Genomic DNA, 26,071 nt, shown 5'->3' with positions numbered 1-26,071 from the left:
ACATAGTATATTAAGTTTAGTCCCAAGTTTGTAACGCTTAAAAATATCGATACCATGAACAAAATTTAGGTGTAGGGGTTCATAAAATCACCTAATTAGTCTTCTGTCCATCTGTCATCACGATTACTTAAAAAAGAAAAGAGATATCAAGCTGAAATTTTTATAGCGTGCTGACGATGTAAAAAGTGAGGTCAGGTTCGTAACTGAGCAACATGGGTCAATTGGGTCTTGTAAACCTTTAGAGATAGAACAAATGTTTAAATGTACAAAATGTGCCTTATAAAAAAATAAACAACTTTGTTTGAAACATTTTTTCGTAAACATCACTGTTTACCCGTGTGGTCGCAAATTATGCGCAAATTGTATAGTATGTATGTTATGGCTATATCCGTTATATATGTGTGATAGGTATGTATGTGTAATGTGACAGAGTAATCAACACTGTCTATACATGGTATTTCAACAATTAACTCAGTCAATTGTTTGTTTTCACTTGTTTTATTTGTATTTGATGTCCCATATTATCTCTTACAGTTTGAAAAATCTTTTTGAGGATTTCTTAATTGAATATCATTCAATTGACCTACTTTATTCCAAAACCGAAAATTTTGCAACTATATTTTAGCTGTTTTATCAAGGCCAACATTTAAAAAAAAACACAAAGTATAAATTTATAGCACACAGTTTAATTTAAGTAGTTTGATCTATTAAAATAACTTATATTTAGCAAAATTATAAATTCGAATCAATTGCACTATTAGGCTCAAAACACACTTTAAAGTTGGTCTCGATAAAACAACTCAAGTATAGACTTGTCAAAACGAATATTAAAATCTAATTTGATGAAACTTTTAAACTATACCTTTATTTAGAAAGCATAAAAATCCAAAGTGAATTTATTCCCGATAGAGTATTCTGGTCTAATAATAGGTACAGATTTCCAATTACAAAACAAATGAATAAATATATGGTACAGTAAACTGAAAATTAATAACAGTCATATATAATCGATTTAATATCCAACAAATACATATATATTTATAAATATATTGTAGTGATTAAATATGAATTCATATATCTATTCTAAAAGAGATTTTACTAAAATAACAGTTGCAGAAATTATTTAACAAATTTATCTTTTGCGATTGTAAAACTTGTGTTAATTAGCGAGAACCTAAAGAAATGGTTATTTCAAAAAAACAAATACCATTTTTCCGAAGAAATTATTTTAAAACTTCTCGAAAACTCGAACTTTTTATTTGAAATTTTCTCGAAATTTCAAACAGGTGATTTCTCTGCGAAGAAATCTAAAGGAAATATATGATCCGATAGCTTGTTATACCATGTATATATGAAATATACATAGTATATTAAGTTTAGTCCCAAGTTTGTAACGCTTAAAAATAATGATGCTAGAAAAAAAATTTGGTCATAGGTGTTCATAGAATCACTTAATTAGTCAATTCCGGTTGTCCGTCCGTCCGTCTGTGGACACGATAACTCAAAAACGAAAAGAGATATCAAGCTGAAATTTTTTACAGCGTACTTAGGACGTAAAAAGTGAGGTCAAGTTCGTAAATGAGCATCATAGGGCAATTGGGTCTTGGGTCCGTAGGACCCATCTTGTAAACCGTTAGAGATAGAACAAAAGTTTAAATGTAAAAAAAAATCCTGATCAAAAATTAAACAACTTTTGTTTGAAACATTTTTTCGTAAACGTCAATGTTTACCCGTGAAGGCGCCAATTAGGCGGAAATTTTCTAATATGTACTATACTTGAATATCAGTTATGTATGTGTCACATGTTTGTATGTGTAATGTGATAAAGAAATCAACAATGTCTATGCATGGTATTTCAACAATTAACTCAGTCAATTGTTTGTTTTCACTTGTAATTTCTAATTTTTGTCAATATATCAAACATTTTTATCAGTACTTAATTAATATTTATGCACCGGATTGAAACGTTTTAATTTAAAATTTATTTATTAAATGTGCATAAGTTTTTACACAAGAAATTGCTTGTTTATTTCTCTATGAGCTCTAAGACTAAGAGTTATTCGCCGACAAAGAAAAATAAACACTTTTCACATTAAACTCCTGTATCTACTCAAATAATGACCTTATATTTCAATCATTTTAGGGTTTCACCTCGGAAAATAACGGAATAAACTGAATTTTTGTACAAACCTTTCTTTTGATAGTTCAAATGTCAAAAGTCACATATTGAAACGCGTGCGCGTCCTTAAATATTCAAGGTCAAAGATCTCGAAAATCAGTTTTTTGCACGTACCTTCGTGCAAGGTCAATATTTATAAATATAATTTATTAAGTAAATATTTAAATAATATTTAATCGATAATTAAGTGAAAAAACCGTAAAATATACTGGGTCAATCGTGAATCCCAGACTATTTTGCGATTTTTTTCCTTAATTATTCATAAAATACTTTAATAATTTTATTTAATACCTTATATTTATAAATAGTGACCCAGCACTGAAGTACGTAAAGCTCAACGTACAAAAAAAAGTTTCAAACAAAATTTGTAGAAAATTTTATCTTCTTCAATTTTTATAATTTTAATACGATTGAGGGCAAGAGAAACAAAATATTCACAAAAAACTGATTTTCGAGACCTTTGACCTTGAATATCTAAGGACGCGCATCAGTTTCAATATGTGACTTTTGAGACAACATTTGTACTATCAAAAGAAAGATTAGTACAAAAATTCAGCTTATTCCGGTCGATTCCGAGGTTGGCCACTTATTTTGACTAAGATGATCGGGTTATTGCAAAAATAAACCTGAACTTACTGAATTTTTTGTAATTAGAGGCATTTGATCGTTTTTTGTAAAGGATTTTTTGTTGATAAATTGATTTTTTAGATTATTTTTTGTAGTAAGTTTGATTTGACAGTGAATAACTTTGCCAAGAAAGCTGGTACAAGAGAGAATAGTACCTAGCGACTTCTAAAGAGAAATGAAAAAGTTTTAGAGTATTTTTATTGGATTTTTTATTAAAAAAAACTTTCAGGAATCTGTGCATCAATTCGAAGATCATGAACAGTTCAAAAAAATTTTGACAAAATTTAAACCCTCGTCAAAATATTTAGCTTTTGTTTAAAAACATAAATGTTTAATCTTTCGAATGAGTTTAAATTTCTGTAAAGTCATTAATTGAGGAGATACTAGACATTTTAATGTGCAGACTGACCAATTTGCTTTGTTGTCGAATAATTCGGTCTTAGAAGCTAAAATAAAGATCAATATAATCGCATTTGAAATAGAAATAAACAAGCTTTCGATTGGACAAACGCAATGTCTTGTATAAATACTAATGCACCCCGTGCACACTTTTAAAATTCAAATCAAATTAATTAAATAAATATTCTCAGCATTTCAGCGCTGCGCATAAAATATTTAGGGATGATAAAAATGTTTGAAATATTGATTCAAAAACTAAAAAGTACCATGCTATCGGAAATTGAAGTTACAGAAACAACTTTCGTAAAAAAAATGAAAACAATTGTAGACAAGTGCATGATTTGTTCCAAGCGAAAACGTCTACAATAAAAAAAACTTTTAACAAAAAGAAAACCAGCTTCAAAAGAAAAACTTTTCCGAAACAAATTAATATGCACTAAATAGTAAAAAAATAACGATAATATAATGTAGTTACAATTATTGTTATTTTTGGAGTCGGTGTCAGCCAAGCTAATGTAGCAAACTGTTCTGTCAGAGTTGTTTTCTTGGCTGACACAGACTCCAAAAATAACAATAATTTTAACCCCATTATATTATCGTTATTTTTTTACTTTTTAGTGCATATTAATTTGTTTCGGAAAAGTTTTTCTTTTGAAATCGGTTAGAATTAGTTTTTTTTATTTTCTAATTTTTAGTGAATCTGAAGTACACTAACTAATTTGTCACTAAAAAAAGAATCATCAAAATCGGTTGGCGTGATATTGAGTTATTCGTCCTCTTGTCGTGCATACTTTTTAAGACTTTTATGGTTTTCTCATTTTCTCATGGATGTCGTTGTCAGAATTGGACGAAAATGAAATGGTACCACACGGGAAGCACCAGCTTTCAAACAGATAAAAAATCATCAAAATCGGTTTACCCAGTCAAACAAGGTAACAAATATTAAAAAAAAAATTCAGTCGAATTGATAACCTCCTCCGTTTTTGTTTGAAGTCGGTTAAAAACTGAGATAAAAGTTATTTCGTCATGGGTTTTCATAAAATCGTCAATAAAAAGCAACATTCTGTTTTGACCAAAAAGAAAAAAGTAAAACATCTGGCGTACAAAATTCCATATTAGGTAAGTCACGGTTTTTCATCAAAACTCTGTTGTTAATCGTTTGATCGTTTCTTAAACCCCTTCAAAACACAATAAAATAATAAATATAATTTTTATTTGGTACATATAAGTAGGTACAATAATTTTAATGAAGTCACACTTTAAGTAAGTATAGCTGATATAAATAATATAATATAAATGTTTGGTATAAAAACCACAACAGCATTTCAACACAATTATTTTCAATTACATGCAATTATATAACACTTGTTTCATATTATTTGGGATTTATCATTCTGGTATTCGTACCTACCTACTGTAACTTCTCTCTTAGTATTTATTATAAAAAGGGGTAAATTTTGTACCTATACACTATAGAATTATATATTATATACCTACAGGATTCAAGTAACCCTATTCGTTGTGTGCGTAGTCATGGTAGGGATAATAAAATCGATGCCAGCGCTTTAAGTGAAAAATTTTGGAGATAAAGTGGGCTGTTATGACTAATTTGCAATTATTTACATGTTAATGATATAGAAACTGTCAAATTAAAATGATTGAAAAACACTAATTAATTAAACTTAATGCATTAAAAATTGTGAAAATAAGAAATCAAATTGTACAAATATTATTTTTCAAATGTTAATTATCGTAATTATTTATTTAAATTTGTGAAACAAGAATATTAAATTTTAAATGTAAGTTTTCAATGCAATCCACACAATTATATATGCATCCATTAATTCTATAATTAAAGTAGTGTATCGTTGTCATGGAAACGAAATTCACGCTCGGAGCGAATACAACTAACTGTTTATATAAATATTACATCACTAATACTTACTTGAATGTATTTGTTACGTTATAAATACAATTTACAACTTACATTGTAATTCATATGAGTTTTAAATCGAAAATTTATTTTACAAAAGCACTAACTCAAATATAACCAATATATATTAATGCAATTACTCTATTTTATTAAGCTTACTGTATGCGCTGTGTGCAAGGGGGAGGGTCTTAGGTTTGGCAATACACGTGGCGCGCTGACGGAAAAATGCCGAACTATTTACACGCCAGCCGCCGACAATGTACATTGAAAATACATTGACAACTACTTTTAATATAGAGTACAAAATGTAGTATATATTGTATTATACTAGTATTATACTTTGGTAAATATTTCGAATTCTACCTATTTAATCTCAGTTTAAATATTAAAATTATTAATATTATTTTCTCAATAAATTTTTATAATCAAAATAAGGACACAAAATATAACGATGTTAATATATGTGTCTTTGTTTAATAATTAACGTTATACTTTATAATATTCAATCGACTTCATATCAATCTTTAAGTGTAAAATAAAGATTTTTAGTGCATTTTGTGTATAGTGTTATCTTTATTTAGTTGTTATCTCTCTTTAATATATAGTGTTTATTATTTGTGTATTTGGTATCCTTGTTACACTTCTGTTTAAATATGATACCAATTCCACATGGTGGTCGTAAAATATTGTGTACTCTTTTTAACACACATCTAAATACTATAATGCTATTTCATTTTTCTACATTTAATACACATTTTTATTGAGAACGAGTTGAAATAGCTAACGAATGTTTAGTGTAATTTAATAATTACAATACCTTTTTTGGCGTTAGTATATAATAATTATAACAAGTATTGCAAAAAACTTTCTGCTCTTTTTACATGCAGTTCAATGTATACAAAGAAAAACAATGGCCGCATGACGGGTGAATAGTTCTACACTTACCACTAGTTGGCGCCACTTGGCTAATAACATTATCTGTTGAAAATACAGTAAAATAAATATATTTAAAAAAAAAGCACCAAGTTGGTAGAAAAGGATTAATCTAATAATGCGAGGAAAGGCAGATAAAAACATACAATTGTAAAGAAATTAAGGTAGTACGAGCGCCAATGCTTTAGACTTGTGATTGAAATTATTTGTTTGATGATAAATTTTGTTATAACTTCATGAATGTAGACGAAAAATAAGAATAAAATTTTTCCACCTTTATTTATTTAATTTAATAATGAGCCTAAATGGCCGAGCGGTCTAAGACGTTTGCCTTGGCCTGTTTGTCCATTTAGCCTTAGGTTGCGGTTCGAATCCAGGCAGTGGCAGTGTGAACAATTTATAATTAATGGTAGTGCAGAATTGATCACAGTGTCGTCGCTTGGATAAGAACGAAGTAACCGACTCCACTCACATCAAAATGTAATTGTAAATATGTTTGTAATTAAATAAATAAAGATTAACAAATAATGATGTGGGTGGTCTCTGTTATAGACGTATATGTCAGAGAAACGGAGGTTAAACCCCATTATTATTATTATATAATTTTTCCATATCTGTCTTGGTTTTCGAAATATCAAAAGCTACTTAATTAAACAAAATTTTCCATTTTCAAACAATTCTTCTTACAATTATTCTTAATTTTCGTCTCATATTGTCAAGTTATAACATAATTCACCACCAAAATTGAAATAAAAGATTTTTTTAAATTTTTGTCAATATACTATCGTGCTCATAATCCGTAATTAGTCGGGCACAACGGATTTTTTGTTCTTTTAAATAATTTATTAAGGTTTTAACTTTAATTTAAATGATTTTTTTTTTTTTTAATTTCCATCGAACAGTTTTGGAGAAATCTATGGAAAACATATCATCCATTTACCGGTTTTCTATAAGACCAATGTTAAATGTGCCTACTTTAGAAGTCATTTATTTATTTAAATAATCCGACAACCCCCTATACTATACAATTTTGCGAATAAATTCATATAAAAAAAAATCAAGTCTTATATCCAAAATTGCCCTGGCGCTCGTTAATTTACTCTTTATGGAAATTCTTTTACCTATACCCTAAAAATTCAAATCTTTTATTCATTCTTGCACATTGACATTCACCATATTCGTTTATGCTAATCTCCTAAATCACTTGATCGATTTCAATGAAAATTTGTAGATGCGTATTTTTTGGAATTTTTTAATATTTTTTTTATTTTAGCTTATTTAATAGTCGCATAAACAGCATGGTCATGAGCGACAAACTACATTATATTTTTTAGTGTCCTTAACGTATTTAGCACCTCCTGAACGTTCTTCTCGTTTCTCAGGCAACTGGCCAAGTCCATTGGAGCGGACAGTCAGCAAGTATGTGGTGTACTGTTAATTGCGCGTTGCATTTTGGGCACTTGTTGCAAGCCTCGCGTGACATTAGGTGGTTATGTGTAATATACGTGTGGCCAATTCTTAAGCGGGTCATTATTGTTTAGATTTTACGGTTTGGTGATTTCGTGGGTTCTTCCCATACATTTTCTCTCACTTGTTGTAATAGTGATTCGGAGCTCATCCAAACTCCATTCCATTTGGCCCATATGTAATCGTTGACTGCTTTTTTAAACTCATCGAGTGTGACTTGTTCACTTTTTATAAAAGTAACATCGGTTCGGGCTTTCTTTACCGCAGAGTCCTTGATGTGATGGTAGCTTATCATTTAGTTAGTGAAGCTTGCTTGGAATAGGTATAACTCTGGGGTCTTTGCTAGTGGTATTTGTGATGGCGTCGAGAGTTGATTTTGAATCCGATAAAATTATGGCCTTGTGTATGTTGTTCACTATTATGTAGTCGATTACTTTGTTGATAACTATTATTTCACATGAAACGATGTTAGTGTATTCTGGTAGACGGTACATGTATGTTTGGCCCTCGTGGATGAACGCACAAACTTTTTTCCCATATTTTACTTAACCATCATTGTATAATTTGCAGAATCCGTTGTATTTATCGTACATTTCTTCGGTGAGACTACTGCAGGTTTGTTTGGTTCTGAGATCTTTGCCAAATGAATTGTTGTATAAATGGAAATCGACTTGAGGCTTAGATAGCACCCATGGTGGAATAAGCATTGATGATGTTGTTAAGTCGGTCGCTTACTGGGAGGTAGTTTTTCTTCGTTAGCGTGCTTTCTGTCTGTGTTGTTGGTGGATTTGTGGCACGAAATGGATTATTTAAGTGACAGGGACTGCAGGCCATATATTTGAGAGTGAGTTCTGTTCTTCTTAGGTCTAATGGGAGTTCCTGGCTTTCAGAAAGGATGCTCAGTCTTGGACTGGTGCGAAAAGCACCAGTTGCTATTCTTAAGACCGTGGTTTGTATGGGGTCCAGTGGTTTGAGCGTGCTTCTAGCTGCTGAGCCGTAGATTGTTTGTTTTTTATTGAGAAAGGGTTGAACTCACTCGAGTTTCATTTTTATTTTGTGTAAGTTTTTAATAGATAGCGCTGCATTTTAATTTCAGAATTCACTTCTAAGTTCTATAAATTTTCAATAGATGGCGAGGATAGTTATAGAATTTTCTTCTAATAATCTGACTTTTATTTTGTGTAAGTTTTTAATAGATGACGCTATGTTTCAATTTTAGAATTTATTTCTAGGTTCTATAAATTTTCAATAGATGGCAGTGAGGACGAGTGGCTTGGTCATCTAGTTCATTATTTCTTTACAACACCTAGAAATACATAGTGATAATCGAACAACCCACGACCTCTGATATATTAAATCATTACTCAAGCCGTCAGATAGATGATGATTGTATATGCAATTCTTCCATATCGTGATATCTATTTTTCCATCTACTATTTGATCTTAAGAATTAAAATCAAATGAAAACATTATAGTATTTGCTACACCCAAATATTTATATAAGTAATAGATAGATAAACCTTCAGATTCAGCTCCTAAACAAACTGCTACAATAATATAAACACATTGTATAATAATTCAGTAACAATTTAATAAACACTTCTATAGCAAGCAGTCAGTACTAGTTATGGGACGAATGGTGTTATTTGTATATTCGCGAAAGCAAATGCTAATGTGAACTTTCAAATGAAGTGCTCTCAAATTTTTAGGCATTAACTTAATACATATATTATGGGCGTAAAATAGTCCATCATATATCGTATACGTTCATTAAAGAAAAGAAAAAACAAAAAATATATGATGAAAAATTATATAATTGAAATCAAAGACTAAATAACATTATGGCTATCTGAACTTCATTTTTTCATAAAAAAAAGTAAATATTGTTTTATTTTTTCGAAAATTAAGTAATCATTATTTTGTTTTTTAATTTATATTTAACTATCTTTATTTTAGGCCGTCCAAAATAACTGAAAATAAACGATTTCATAAATTTATTTAAAGGCAAAAAAATAAAAATAAAAATAAAAAAACAGGAAAGTTTCGGCATCTAGTTTAAGACCCTACTAACGCGTAGTCTCAAAAGTGCTAGGGTTGTTAATTATAACGCTATGTATACATAACGCTATAAACTATTTTTGTCCAATATCTCGAAAAACCATCAACTTTATGAAAAATAGTTTCAAACAAAAGTTGTCGGAATTTGTTTTTCCTAAATAAAATGTAGAATCAAAAAATTTGATATTACTCAGGATTTTTTTTTTGCCTTTTAATAAATTCACGCAAAAACAATATTTTGAGTGGACCATTTCTTAGAACAAAAATCATAGAATGGAAAATTTCATTTCTTTTGTCATGAACATGTCACGTAAAACATTCGCATCGGTTGTTACGAATGCGAATATTCGGCACATCACTATTCAGTACTAATAACAGTCATAACATTCGTAGTAATGCTACGTATGTACGTAGTAAGTACTAGCTAGGTACGTTTATATAAACCCTTTTATAAGTATTATAGTTGAAGGGTTCTTTAGAGAATTTAACAACAAGTAAAGTGCTTATAATAGATATTATATATATATAGCTATAATATATTAACAATATATACATACTAACTCGACTCGTGTGGAATTCCGCTCCTTAGTTACCCGTAACCCATGGGGCTATTCTGTTCCTGTGGCTAAAAACAAAAGCTCTTAATTTAATATTAGGAGTATATGTATTAAAAAATAGTAATTATATATCTAGAGTATTAGGAGAGAATCTGTATTATATGTCTAGCTCTAGAGTATTAATAAGAAGAGCATCTATTCGTTGTGTGCGTAGTCATGGTAGGGACAATAAAATCCATGCCAGCGCTTCCAGTGAAACATTTTGGCGTTAAAGGGGGCTGTTATTACTAATTTGCAGTTCTTTACATGTTAATGTTATAGAAATGTCAAATTAAAATTATTGTAAAACACGAATTAATTAAACTTAATGCATTAAAAATTGTGAAAATAAGAAATCAAATTGCACAAATATTATTTTTCAAATGTAAATTATCATAATTATTTATTTAAATGTAATTTTCAATGTAAGTCATAAATACAATCCATACAATTATGTATGCATCCATACAATTTTATAATTAAAGTAGTGTATCGTTACCATGGAAACGAAACTCACGCACGGAGCGAATAAAAAGTAACATGTTTGCCCAAATAAACTTAGGGCAAACTTATATATATTTAAGGTAGCATGGGTCGTCAACAGACAATCTTTTTTTAAATTTAAATAGCATACAAAATTTAATACACACATTACGATAATTTATAATAATAATTAAACTGATTTTATAACAATTAATAATACATAAAATTCTATTACAAAAAAATAAATAGTATTTTGACCATTCATTTGATTAGTTATTGTAGTTATAATTCCTATATTATCGATATAATATATTCTAGAAATCTTTTGTATCATAATGAAAATAATAGATTTGGCAACGTTACAACAGTTTAAAGCGCCGAGTTATGGTTCTTCGGAGTCGATTGTCTATTTTATAAAAACAATTTTTTGTGACGTATTAATTAAACTTGTCAACCGATGTCAATGACATCTGTTAATGGTTTTTAAAGTTATTATACTCATAATGAAACATACGGAAATTACAATGTGAACTATGATTAATCGTTAATATTTTTTGATAATGATCGATAACATGAATTTTTTTTATATATATAAATTCTTAAAACTTTAAGGTTTGTTTTCTTGCATTATTATGTGAACACAGTTTTTTTTGAAATATGAGAATTTTGGTCTTGAATAAAGAATAACGCACGGGATCCCATTAAGTTGATATAAAAACTGCGATTTTTAATTTTTCATTAAAAAAGTCGATAAGTCGATACTACCTTAAATTCATTTAAATTTATGACATTTTTTCGTTAAAATTACTGGTCTAGCGTGTTTTTTCCTAAGCGATACATTTTTAGACAGTAAGTAAATCTTTCGTCAAACCTAGACATAATAAGCATAAAAATGAGAGGTGAGTTATGGAATTTGATAAAGGACTAAGGAAGATAAGGATAGGACAGGAAAGAACTTGTTAGAGTAATAATATGTAAGATATAAACATATTTGTATAGATAAAGGTTTATAAAGTAAAGTATGAACTTATCTAAAGTCTATAAACTACATTTGTATGATCAGGATCATCATATGATGATCAGATGATCAGCTAATAAACCTCTTCTATACATAGTTACATACATTGGTACTGAATCAACATTTGAATGCATTAACAACTATTTAAGTATTTAGTTACCTGTAGTACCTACCCATCTATAATAATATTAGGTGTAGGAAGTATAAATGTACCATTTTGATTCCAGAAATTTATTGAATGCAACCGAATATTTAATTCACAATTACTTATGTAGTACTTAAGATAGTTCGGCTGTTTTAGCAAGTACGCTGAATGTTCATTTATTTTTTTGTAGTAAATAAACACAGTTTTGGGGCCTTTGTGGGGCAAAATTTTGAATAGAGTACTTACGGTAGTGAAAAATAAATTATGAAATTTGAAAAAAGTTAAAATTTATGTAAAAATATAGTTACTTAAATATTCTGATTTCGAGTCATAAAAGCACTTTTTTTTTTATAATATTAAAATTAAAAATCGTAGTTTTTAAACTGTATATCACGTGACTTAAAACGCGGACAAGCCCTCATGTGATGTCATATCAGTACGAACCATAGATCATCAGTTAGTTCAGTGTAGACAGCTGGGTATAATATATCCATACATAATAAATATTTATATTTATTATAATTAGTTGTCTATGAATATATCTGTCAAACTTATCTGTGTTATTTTGTATAAGTAAGTTTTTAGCAAGAAATCGTGTATTTTTCCGAAATAAATTTTTGGTGGTTTTTTATTAGCAAAATCAACATTTTGAAGTGCTTTTTCAAATATTGTAGAATACCATATTATTTCATTTTAAAATTGTGATTTTTACCTTGTGGAAGAACTCACAATAATGTCAATTATACAAAAATTAATCGAACGATTGAGCTTCAAAAAACTTTTCATCAATTTCAAATTTATCATAGATTCTGTTTATGCAAAAAAAAAAAAAAAAAACATTACCTTACCGCTCTTTCAAAAAAGAAAACATAAAGTATCTTTGGTTTTGACACTTTTACGATATTTTTAGAGCATTTTATTACATTTACGTCATACATACAAATTGCTTAGTTGACAACACAGTTGATAACACAGTTGACTACACAACAGCCGGACTACCTTAAGTAGTCTAGTCATCCTAAAAGATTAAGAGGAAAAAAAAAAAAATTGCAACATAAAAAATGACACCAAAAACCGACCATTTCCACCTAGGTCACGTAGGGAAACTAAAACTTTTTCAATCGAATTAGCTTTTCATGAATTTTGAGAATATGCAAAAATATTTGTATAACTTGTTAACTATTTTAGTCAAACTTTTATGTTTTTTTCATTAAAAAATAGAGTTGTGGAAATGAGTTATCAGAAATTAAAGATAATAGAGAACTAATATTATAGTAAAAGTAACTATAAAATTAAATGTCCGATTTAAATAAATAAATGACTTCAAAAGTAGGCAAATTTAACATTGGTCTTATGGTAAAATGGTAGATAGATGATATGTTTTCATAGATTTCTCCAAAACTGTTCGATGGAAAATAATTAAAAACTACTTTAATTTAAAGGTAAAACCTTAATAAATTATTAAGAACAAAAAAAGTCAGTTGTGCCTGACTAATTAAGGATGTATGAGCAAGGTAGTGGGGACACAAATTAAAAAATATATATATTTTCAATTTTGATGGTGAATTATGTAATACCTAACTTGACAATATAAGACGAAAAGTATATCGAAAATTGAAAACTTGGTTTAATTATTTAGCTTTCAATATTTCGAAAACGAAGGTAGATATCGAAAAATTGTATTCATATTTTCAGTGTACATTCATAAAGTCATAACAAAATTGATCATCAAAGTTAAAATAAAGTACAAATAATTTCAATCACAAGTCTAAACTTGCCTTGGAGCTCGTACTACCTTAAGGACTTAAGAAATAAAACAAGTATTTGCAGTGACGGACTTAGGCTTGCTGCCGCCCTAGGCCCCGTTCGATGCGCCGTCCTTATTGATAGAATTAATTTCATTAATTTTGATCCAGTTTTTTATTTTAAAGTAACTTAATTTATTGAAATATAATTTTTTAAATATTACTGATAAACAAGACAGATAAATATATAAATAAACTTTAGACAGATAAATAATTCATATTTCTTTTAATATTAATCAGTTTGAAAATTTCTTTTTCCTGGCTTTGGTCCGTACAAAAACGTCAATTATGTCGTCGTAATTAATTTCTTGGACTAGTTGGGCTTCAATAGACAGTAATGCAAGTGCATTAAGTCTATCTTGGCCCATGCTTGCGCGCAAATAGGTTTTTATCCTTTTAAGAGTAGAAAAAGATCTTTCTCTTGAACAATTTGTAGCCGGAATACTCAAAAAAATGCAGAGAGCAATGTCCACATTCGGATAAACATCTCGAAGATTCCGTGAATGCAATACATTGCATATTTTTTGTGCAGAGCGTACATCTTCCATATTTGCCAAGGAATCTTTGAGTTGACAATGTAAATGAATGCATTTATTGCCAAGATCTCTTCCAAATCATCAGGATACTTACTGATTAGTATTGGCAAGATTTTTTAATTAATTCGTGTCTATTTCAGATAAATTATCAAAAAAATTGAAATTTTCATAAAGTTTTTCATATGCACTTTTACGCTTGGCCAATTATACACTCAGAGTATCTAGAATAGGTTAATACACATTTGTACGAAAATACTAGAGGAAGAGTAAGAAAACGAACAAAAAGTAAAGTACATTACTCGATAAAGAATATTGATCGATTAAAAAATTAACATCTTGCCCTCACAGATTGAGAAGCAGATTAATGAATTGGATTATAATATTTTCTATCGAAAATTTTTTATAAAAACTATTCTGAACCAATTTTTATAATTGATTGTCTTTACTTTTTTGTAACTCTAAAATTTTAGCATTTCATAAATTTTGCCGCCCTTCAAATTCTGCCGCCCTAGGCCCGGGCCTCACAGGCCTAGGCCTAAATCCATCACTGATTATTTGACTTCTAAAATTAACATCTTTTTAAGAAAATGTTTGAAAATAAAAAAGTACGAAGGTACGAAAGGAACACGTTCCTACCAGGTCTTTTTCACCAGTTAACAACAGTGATTTAAAATGTAAGAACATACGGTATGTAAAATTGCATCAATGTTGATGATAATAAGTGAATATTTTGCAGCTTTACTTATATGTATATCTATTTACTGTTTGTAGCTTTGCAAGGGCTGCCTTGGTTAGTTATTATTTTCACTTGTTAGAGTTGTAAATGACTCTTTTATTATATTTATTGTACTTTTTATTGTATTATATTTATTGTATATATGTTATAGCGTGACAAATCTATTATCTATACGCTTAAATCTGTTAACATCTATGTATGCTATGTATAGTATGTTATATGTGTTATTTTATATATCACTATCTATACTATCTATAAATAATCACCAAGTGTTGTTAGTATTAGTATTACTTGTACCAAGGAATCATTATATGTACAACAAAAATATTTATAAACCAGTCAAATAACTGAGGGGACAAGTTAACTATGTAATACAAAAAAAAGAGAGCTGTCGTGGAACACCCGGTTTCAACTATGTTCGTATCGTATTTTCGTATCGACTTGTAGCCAATTTGCTATAAAAAACACAATTCCAAAAAATGAAAAATTTACAACAAGATAAAAATTATTTGAAAATACAAATAACTGTATGAGTAATTAATAATAAATATTAGTTTTGTGGTACGCTACCTTGTAGGTTTAGTGTAATTAAATCTTGTAAATGGTTTTTTTTTCTCTCGTGCATTGGCAGTGATGGATTTAGGCCTAGGCCCGTGGGGCCCGGGCCTAGGGCGGCAAAATTTATGAAATGCCAAAATTTTAGAGTCACAAAAAAGTAAAGACAATCAATTATAAAAATTGGTTCAGAATAGTTTTTATAAAAAATTTTCGATAGAAAATATTATAATCCAATTCATTAATCTACTTCTCAATCTGTGTGGGTAAGATGTTAAGTTTTTAATCGATCAATGATATTCTTTTCGAGTAATGTTCTTTACTTTCTGTTCCTTTAGTGAGATTAATCTCACGTGTATGATGAAGTATTTTAGTGAGAAGCCCTTTAGTGAGATGAAGCATTTTGAAATTATTTATTCCAAATAACTTCTCAATTTGTTTTAAGTGTGAAATAAAAATACCGAAGATTCGTATGTCCCATGATGCATGCTACGCATTAGAAAAAGAGTGGCCTGCAATAAGAGTGGTAGGCAATGAATGCATTCATTTACATTGTCAACTCAAAGAATCCTTGGCAAATATGGAAGATGTACGTGCTGCACAAAAAATATGCAATGTATTGCATTCACGGAATCTTCGAGATGTATATCCGAATGTGGACATTGTTCTCCGTATTTTTTTGAGTATTCCGGCTACAAATTGTTCAGGAGAAAGATCTTTTTTACTCTTAAAAAGGTAAAAACCTATTTACGCGCAAGCATGGGCCAAGATAGACTTAATGTACTTGCATTACTGTCTATTGAAGCCCAACTAGTCCCAAAAATTAATTACGACGACATATTATATAGGAAAAAGAAATTTTCAAATTGATTAATATTAAAAGAAATATGAATTATTTATCTGTCTAAAGTTTATTTATATATTTATCTGTCTTGTTGATCAGTAATATTTAAATAATTATATTTCAATAAATTAAGTTACTTTAAAATAAAAAAAAAATGAATCAAAATTAATGAAATTCATTCTATCAAAAAGGTCGGCGCATAGAATGGGGCCTAGGGCGGCAGCAAGCCTAAATCCGTCACCGTGCATTGGCAATTCTGAAAATTTAAAGTATTAATTTAAGAAGTCAAATATTCGTTTTATTGTTTAAAGAATTTAATATTAAAGCTACTTTAACTCTATACTTGATGAATTAATTGTAATATTAGTTTAAAAAAGACATACTTCGGATTTAGTAGTCAACACAGTATGTGCGTACATTACCTATATTTGGCTTGATCAGGATATTTATTATGACATAACATAAAATTTTCTTATTCTTACTTTAAATTATATCTATTTTGTTTAACTTCTTCTGATAACTCACAACTCATTTTTATTAATGAAAAACATAAATTTTGAACAAAAAATATAAGTGGACAGATTGTAAATTATTTTCAAAATGTTCTAAAAATTCATGGCTAGCTGAATCGATTAAAAAGTTTCAGTTTCCTAGGTAACACATCGTCGGATTTTAGGTTCGTTTTAAATTGTTGCACATTTTTTGGATTTAACCTCCCAACCAGCAAACAAATTATATCGTGTGATGGTTCCAAAATGAACGAATTTGACATCCATGAATGTCGCTATGGATGTCGATTACAGCGAAACACCGAAACAAAACTTTTTAAGTGCTCAAAAATTTATGCGGCCATATTATTACGAACATTTTTCAAAATTGAACGAGAAAGTCTTGAGAATTATGTTATTAAAAGAGAAGTTGCGTTTAAGTGATTAATTTTCTTTACCTATCAGTGTATAATATTCAATTATTAATTATGTAATACATGTTACATAGATATATCTAAGTATAGTTACTGTGATATCAGTAGTTATGTAACAACATATTATATTATATCGAATTCAATCTATAATAGCTGCATGTATGTATTCAATGCATTTTTATAAAATAATTATTTCTAACAGATGTTTAGATTTTTTTTTTTGTAATTTTAACTACCATTATTATTGTGGTAGCTAAAATAATATTATATTTATACAGGGTACACCAAAATTATGATTTTCATTTAGACTTTCTGGCTAGTTTCGGATAAGTTTGCTATAACTCAAGTTTTAATAGAGATATTTGAAAAAATAAAAAAGATTCTTAAACAAATTTGCAATTTTCTCACATATAACTATGTTGGGTTTTCTTTTGCTAAGGGATCGCTTTCGACTTATAAACTAATAGCGGAAAAATGATAAAACTGAATATTTACAATCGAGCCAGCTTCGTTGCTATTTTGTACCTTAAAGTACAAAAATATTATTTATTGCCAATTTACAGACGTTTCAAATCAAGCGCTGCGCGTCAACCTTATGCAATATCATTTTGTTTACAATTTTAACCATATATCGGTTCTATTGGTCGTATCATGACGAATAAAAAAAAAAGAAATATTTGTTTTTTCATGTCTAAATTGTTTAGTAAAATTTTCAATGGCCGTATAAACAATTAATTTGTTTTAATAAATTCTCCCCTCCCCCCCCCCACTCTTAGTGATGAGCAAGTTGAGCAAAATTCGGGTTCAGCGGGCCAAAATACGTCAAAATACACTTCTTGTTCGGTAGGATTTGTAAATGCATACGAAACCCACGCAGCGCTGATTTTCTCTAAATCTTTAGACACCAATATTTCAAAAACTATGGTATATATCGGAAAATTTTACTCTTAATCCTCGTATAATTTTATCTAGCTCTAACAGAATCCACCGTCAAAATTTGAAACGTTAATCTCAAATATTTGCATACAGTAATTTTTTTAAAGATTTCTTATTTACATATTTTTATTCTCATTATTTACATACATAAACTAAAAACACTCAACAAATACATAATATTGTATATCTGTATCATTACATAGATACAATAAAATAATCAACATAACATGCCTGAATCAGTTGACTGAGTCACCAGTTTAGTTTATTGTATGTATACTGATAAAATACAGTAGTGGGAATGATTGTATTTATGTACAATGTATAACATCCTACTTATTCTTGTTCTCTTATTATTATTATTATTATTATTATTATTATTATTATTACTTCTTAGTTTAGGTAATAACACAATACCAGCCTTCAATATCTTATTGAACTTTGATTCGATAAACTTATTTACTTTTTATTAATATTATATTTATTTATTTTATTAATTATCTTGCAAAGTAGTCATCAGATTCAAAATTGGTAAATAGGTTTTTCCTTGGTTTATGAGCTTATTCTGTAGGCCCACGTTCTGCAGTCAATAATAGAACACCCTGTATAAGATAATCATTATTTTAATTTATTTTTTTTCGAAACTCTATCAACGTATATTTTGAAATTGAAATCTCTTTGGACACAGATTTAAAATGATTAACTATTTTGACTATTTTTGTACACTCTGTAACATGTACCTACTATTAATGGCCATTTTATTTAAATATGATTTTTTTTTTTTTGCAACTAAATTATTATAATAATTTATAATATATATCATTATAGATGTTATAGGTATCATTTATTTAATGTATGCAAGGCAAGTTAAGGGATGTTTTTATTTTATTTGAGGGTAGGTTATTTTTGATTTAAAAAAATACAAGAGAGGGGTTTGTTAGTCATTTTTTTAACAAATCATCTTCTATATATATTGCCTACAGGTGAAATAGGATTAAACAAAAAATAATATTCAATATATTTAGCTTTGAACGGTTAAGGAAATCAAGGCTATTGAAATAGATTTAAGCAAATTTCCTTATCAAAGAAAAATTAGCTCTATTGCTTTTGAACCGATGATGGAATTTCGCAAAAATTTCCTCAGATGTTTAATAATTTTCATTTTTATTTTGTTTGAACATGTGTATATATGAAATATATCATGGTATACTAAGTTTTGTTCCAAGTTTTTAACGCTTAAAAATATTGATGCTACGAACAAAATTTTGGTAAAGGTGTTCAGAAAATCACCTAAATAGTCCATTTTTGGTTGTCTATCCGCCCGTTGTGTTATCAACAATAACTCAAAAACGAAAAAAGATATCAGGATGAAATTTTTATGGCATGCTCAGGACGTAAAAAATGAGGTTGGGTTTGTAAATGAGCAACGTAGGTCTTTGGTCACAATTGGGTCTTTGATCCGTAGGACCCATCTTGTAAACCAATCAAAGTTTAAATGTAAATGTTAGACCAAAAAAGGTTGGTCCATCCACGGCCTCTACTCCATGAACCATTTGGAGCTGTTTAAGAACAGCAGTAGAGCTTTGATGTCGACGGACTTTAGGTCGGAGAGGTCGTGTAAGAGAGGCTGGCTCAAGTAAGTTCATCTCCTCATGGTAAGAACTGGGCAGTGACAGAGAAGACGAGACATTGTCTCCTCCATCTCACCACTGTGACAGCTCCTGCAGTAGTCGTGATACACTGTCAGGCCCAGACGTACAGCATGCCTGCCATCCAACTAGTGTCCTCTAATAGCCGCAACATATTTGCGAGTAGAGACTCTTGGAAGTGATATAAGATCTTCGGAACGCCTACGATTGTACTCAGACCATATCTGTCTTGTAGTATCACAAGTACGTTCCTTCCTTCAGCTAAGATTAGCCTTTTTAAGATATCTTCTTCGAGGAGCAACTTGCAGTTCGCAAATGGAACTCCCGAATTTTTATTGATGCTTATCTCTGGCAGAATTGTACCATTTCTGGCAAGCTTGTCTGGCCAGCTAGTTTTGAAGCTCGTCGGCTTCACAATTTCCTGGAATGTCTCTGTGTCCCGGTACTCATACCAGGTTTACATGCATTTGTTCCGTAAGCACATTTAAGGACGTACGGCAGTTCTGTGCTACCTTTGACGTTAGATAGACTCAGTTGAAGGATTTAAGAGCTGCTTGGCTGTCGGTGAAGATTGCAATGTCCCTACACCTTAGGGTGTTCAGTCTTATACATTCACATCCCTCATGAATAGCACTTCCGCTTAATACACGCTACTAAATATTCCTAACAACAACAAAAAAATTTTTTTTTTTGGAAACATGATTTCGTAAACATTCTCGTGATTGTGGAAATCAGGTTAGAACTTTTTATAGTATGTATTATAATGGTTATATAAGTCATGTGTGTGTGACACCACAGTCGTGTTATATATACACGACTGTTTTCATCTATCAGACACAGACACACACACACACGTGTCGGTCAAACTTATGACATCCCTCTATCTGCGCCGTGGGTTAAAAATACCAAATTTGTCATACTTAAATTTTGGTATAACATGACTTTTTATAAAAATAATTAAGGTAATTTTAATTATTTTATTTTTGTGCAAGTACTAATAAGCGCGGAGCCCATGACAGTAAAACTGTACTTACACCAATTTCGAAATTTTGTATATGAATCAATGCTATTTAACGATAGGTACAATATGGACTAGGTGTGCCAGGGTTTATTCTGGCAACAATATTTTTTGTATTTTTAATAATTACAAGTAGTTTGCACTTTCATGGAAATTAATTTGTAAGAGACCAATTTTTTGAAAATTTTGTCTGTTTTCAGGAAAATTTGATGTGAAAGCTTGTCTCGTGGCAGAAATGTCTGCCACACCGATTTGTAATATATAAGAAAGTCAAGAAAATTTCCCCTTATCGCGCAATTACTTTTTTTTTTATAATTTGATAGCTCAAAACTTGACCAAACAATCTGTCATACCGATAAAAAATAAAAAAATCCTGCCAAAAAAATTTCTGCCTGGATAATCCTGGCACACCTAGTCCATATTGTACCTATCGTTAAATAGCATTGATTCATATGCAAAATTTTGAAATCCGTGTAAGTGCAGTTTTTTACTGTCACGGGCTCCAGGGCTAAAATATTGTATTTTAATTAAGCCACAGCAACGCGTTGCCGGTGCAGCTAGTTGTTATATAAAATATAAATAATAATTGAATTTATGTAAATGAATATTTTGTGTGATATAACTTTTGATTTAAAATTGAAATTTGTATTTAATATCCCAAAAGACTCCCTTCTCCACCCCCCCCACACTCTCCAGCTTCATCCACTCTATAGTACTATACAGCTACACACAATGTTCCTGTTTATTCTGTTTATTTATTGTAATAAACAAATATTAAAACAGAATTAGGTATCCACCATGATGTGATAAAATTGAATTAAATTAGTGGTGATGTAGTGTTATTAACTTTATGATAATGTAGATAATTTTATTATCAACCTACCTATTGGTAAAATTTAATAATAAATATCATCATAAAATGTTTATAATTTAATATACATATTTAAATAAATAAAAAAACAAAACAAAACAAAACATACACCCTCCTTTAAATCATTGAATAAAGGTAAAAGTGATTTTTGGGGTATTTGTATAAATTTTATTAGAAAAACAAATGTTCAAAAAATCTTTACCCAATAGACATTTTTCACATTTTTTTCCTTTTTTTTAATGAAAGCAAATGTCTTGATAAATGGGCTAATTTTTTTCTCCGATTTTTTTGGAGTCATATGACCGAGAAAACAGACAAAATCATTAAAATTCAAATTGGCGAAAACGATTCGAAAACACACGAAGCTATACGAAGGGCGTTGTTACGTCAGTTCGTCAGTTGACTTTTATTAATTATCATAAATAAACAAATTGCGAATGAAATAAACCGGCAATGGCAGATAAATCGGCCAATATTGACGATGAAAAATCGTGCATAAAAATATATCGGGCGTTTTTTGTGCTCCTATGCCCAAATACTACTTCAAAACAAGCAGAAAAACTTTATTTTTCTGTTTTTAATGGTTATGGCTATTAGAAAAAAGTAGTTTGATCGTGCTCATTGCAAGGGTCCGATTGGAAAATCTGATTATTATTGCAACGAAGATCATTTTGTAGTAAGTCCTGAACGAGTATTATCATTGTCATGATGAAATTTAATAATATTCAACATGTTACAAAAGTCCCCATAGCTCTCCCTCGAAGACCTAACAATTTTTTTATGAAATTTTATTAATCACATTTTTTTTTCTAGAATGTCACGCATTTTCTTATTAAAATCATTACTTACAAAATAGTTTTTACTTCACGAACTTCGGGTGCATCGAACATGTGATCTTGCACTAAAAACTCCCATACCATAAAAATAGTTTTCGGTGGATTTCCTTGATCCTTCTTGCCTGCCCTTGAAAATCTTGGGTTGATTTTTGGTGGCATTTTATTCATTACTTTCAAAAATGACATATATTAATACGACTGTTGACACTGTTTTATTGTCATCGTTTGTCGAATTGACGTCACAGATCACGTGTGCGGTGGAGCAAAAAAAAATCGTTTTAAATTTTTTCAAATATTATGACTTTTTTACAATTTTTTTCATAGTGTTTTTATTGTTAAAAATGCGTAATTATCGAGTTACAGGCTCTACTCGACCTATATTTTCATAAAAAATTAACAAAAAGCATTTCTGTTTTTCATGAAAAGGACTATTTGGTTTCAAGTGCCAACCATAAAGACTCAGAGGCGTTGTCTGTAAAGAAGGTGTATAGACACTGTATTTGCAATTGCAATGTACCTATTTCATTTGGATCTAAAAAGTAAATAATAAGTTTTTGTATAATAAATGTTTTTTATGGCATGGCCCTAAAAAGTAAAAAATTAATTATAAATTCGGATCCTAGGTCAGGAAATTGTATTTAGCCTGGCATGTGTGAAAAACCTGACCGAAGAGAATCCGAGATTCTTGCTGTGGGTTGTATACTATTTTTCTTCATCCCCTAGCTGAAAGTGCGATCTAACAATCGTTAAAATAATGATTGAAAGTTTTGATTCAAAAATTATTTTAAGCTCCACACAATTTTTTTTAAACAAACAAAAAATATCACGTTTTCTGTAATAACAATTATTATTTGTTCTAATTAAAATCAGAAAAAGGCCGAATTCAGTAGTTACAATTTCGGCTACCAGATGGCAATACTTGTACGTAACATTTTTTAAGGCCATTAAAAATATTCAAATTCAAATCAGATAAATCCCGCCAGCAGGCGATAAAAATTTGTACTACTAAACAGGAAGTAGACCGATTTTTCAGTAGTTCCAATTTAGACCACCTGATTTTATTTACCATTTATCAACATTAATTTTTTAACAATTTCCAAATTCAAAATCGCGCTTACGATATGTTGTGACTACTGTTTTAAAAGCCAATATTAAATGATGTGATAAAATCATAAAATCTCTAAATTTTGACCTGTAACACCGATCAAAATTTAGAATTAAGCTTTGTTCACCTTCTGGATCAAAAGTTAAATGATGACTAGTGGTGTTTTTGCCCCAGGGGGTGATGAGCGATGAAATCTAGGGAAAAAGTTTCATTTAAGTATATTTCGAAAAGTCAATACTTTCCGAGTTTATAGCGATTGAAATTCGGAGAATTTAACGTTAAGTAACTCAAAAATTTTATTTTTCGAAAAAAAGAATGTCCTATACTTTTTAAAGAACTATAAAAAACCTTGAAAAAATTCAAGTCATTTTTGAGAAAATTAACGGAGTTATAATGAAAGGAATATTTCTCGACCCTTTTCTTTATGTTTTATTCAGCATAAAAAGTGATGGATTACTTTATTTAATTAATTTAAAGTGATGCAATTTACTTTATTTAGGTACTGATAACATGCTCAAAAACTTCTAACAGTTTCGGAAATATATTTTTTGAAAAATATTCAAAATAATAATAATAATCAAAATATTATCTTTTCAAAAATTAATTATGAATTGTTTTTCTCAATAAAAATTAATAAATTTGTAAATTATATATATATTTTTTTCTTTTACTTAAATTATCTTTTATAGTTGACCTTAATAAGTAAAAACCCTTAAAAAATTTCATTGAATAAAAATAATAATTATTTTCTACATAATTTTTATTAAATTATGATGAATTCTAGGAAAACATAAAACATGAAAAATAAATATAATTAATTAAAAATGTATTAATTAATAAAATAAAAATAATAATAATAAAGGAATTTAATTGACATTATTATAACTTGTAAGCAGTAAATGTGGTATTTATTTATTTTTTATTATTTATATTAAATATTTCTTAACAAGCACAAAATAATATATTATTGAAGACTACACAACCTCATACCATCGATGGAAGTCAACATCCACCGATCGTTCCTTCACCAGGATAATAAATACACATCGACCGACTGTATTTTTATAGTCTGCATTTATGTAATACTAGCTTGATACTCGGCCGCTTCGCTGGGATTAAAAGTAAAATCCATCGCTTTATAGCCTCCACCTCTCTTGATCTCACTTATCCTCCTTCCATTCCAGGAGTGGTTAGAAAAATTTGCACACAAAGCCATTTTCCAAGTCATATAGGTACTATAAATATAATATATGCGTAGCGTTGATCGCTCGTAAATCAAAAACTACTCGTTAAAATTTTTTTTGCCATGTGAACTTTTGATCAGAACGATCCAAAGAACATATCTGTAGAATTAAATTTGCATATATGCAGAAAAAATAAGGACGATTTCAGAAAAATCGAAGATTTTCCACGTTTTATTTTCAATTTCTCTATAATTTACTCGAAAAGTATGCCTTGAAAAATTAAATTAAACTAACTAACTAAAACTAAATTAAACTGCAGTCGGCCACTACAATTTACTCGAAAAGTATGCCTTGAAAAATTAAATTAAACTAACTAACTAAAACTAAATTAAACTGCAGTCGGCCACTACAATTTACTCGAAAAGTATGCCTTGAAAAATTAAATTAAACTAACTAACTAAAACTAAATTAAACTGCAGTCGGCCACCAAATTGGCACCGAGTAACATACACAATAAGAAGAATTACGATTAACTAATTCATACTGATGATGACTACTTGGTAGTCGAAATACGTATTTCTATAATACAAAAAATTGATCTCGGAAAATGGGGACAAAAATGGAAATATATTTCGAAATATCCTAGAGTTCTCATTTATTATCTTTATATGCAAATTTTATATGCGATTTTTATTCAAAATATTTTTCTTTTTTTCCTAAAAATGCAAAAAAGTTAGGGAAAATTCAAAAAACCACAAAAAACATGGAAAATTGTATATTGATGTAGATTTTTCAGCAAATAGGAAAGGTAAAAAAAAGTTTACATATACAAATCGGAAGGAAATTTTACGCCCAATATTTTTGGACTGATCTATTTTTTCTCTAAAATGCATAATTTAATAGAGGGTGAAAGTTTATATGAAACTTTGTCTTTTTTTTAAGTATTTATATGGATTTAAAATTAAAGAAACTCATCGAAGCATAGGCGTCTTTACGGAGGGGGGCGAGGGGTCAAGTCCCACCAATAATTTTCGAATTTTTGAAAACATAATATAAATGGAGATAATTTATTTACTTCTTTAATATTCTGGACTTCTTTAAACACGTAATAAAAAAATGCAAATAATTTATTTACTACATATGATGTAGTAAAACGTCTTAAAATATCTAACACCACAAAAACAAATAGAATACATATTCTAAAGAATCATGTTCTTTCTACAAATTAAATGGGTACAA

This window comes from Chrysoperla carnea, chromosome 2, assembly GCF_905475395.1.
Source record: "Chrysoperla carnea chromosome 2, inChrCarn1.1, whole genome shotgun sequence".
Classification (NCBI taxonomy): domain Eukaryota; kingdom Metazoa; phylum Arthropoda; class Insecta; order Neuroptera; family Chrysopidae; genus Chrysoperla; species Chrysoperla carnea.
The sequence above is the reverse complement of the archived record's forward strand: the minus strand, read 5'-3'. Positions refer to the sequence as shown.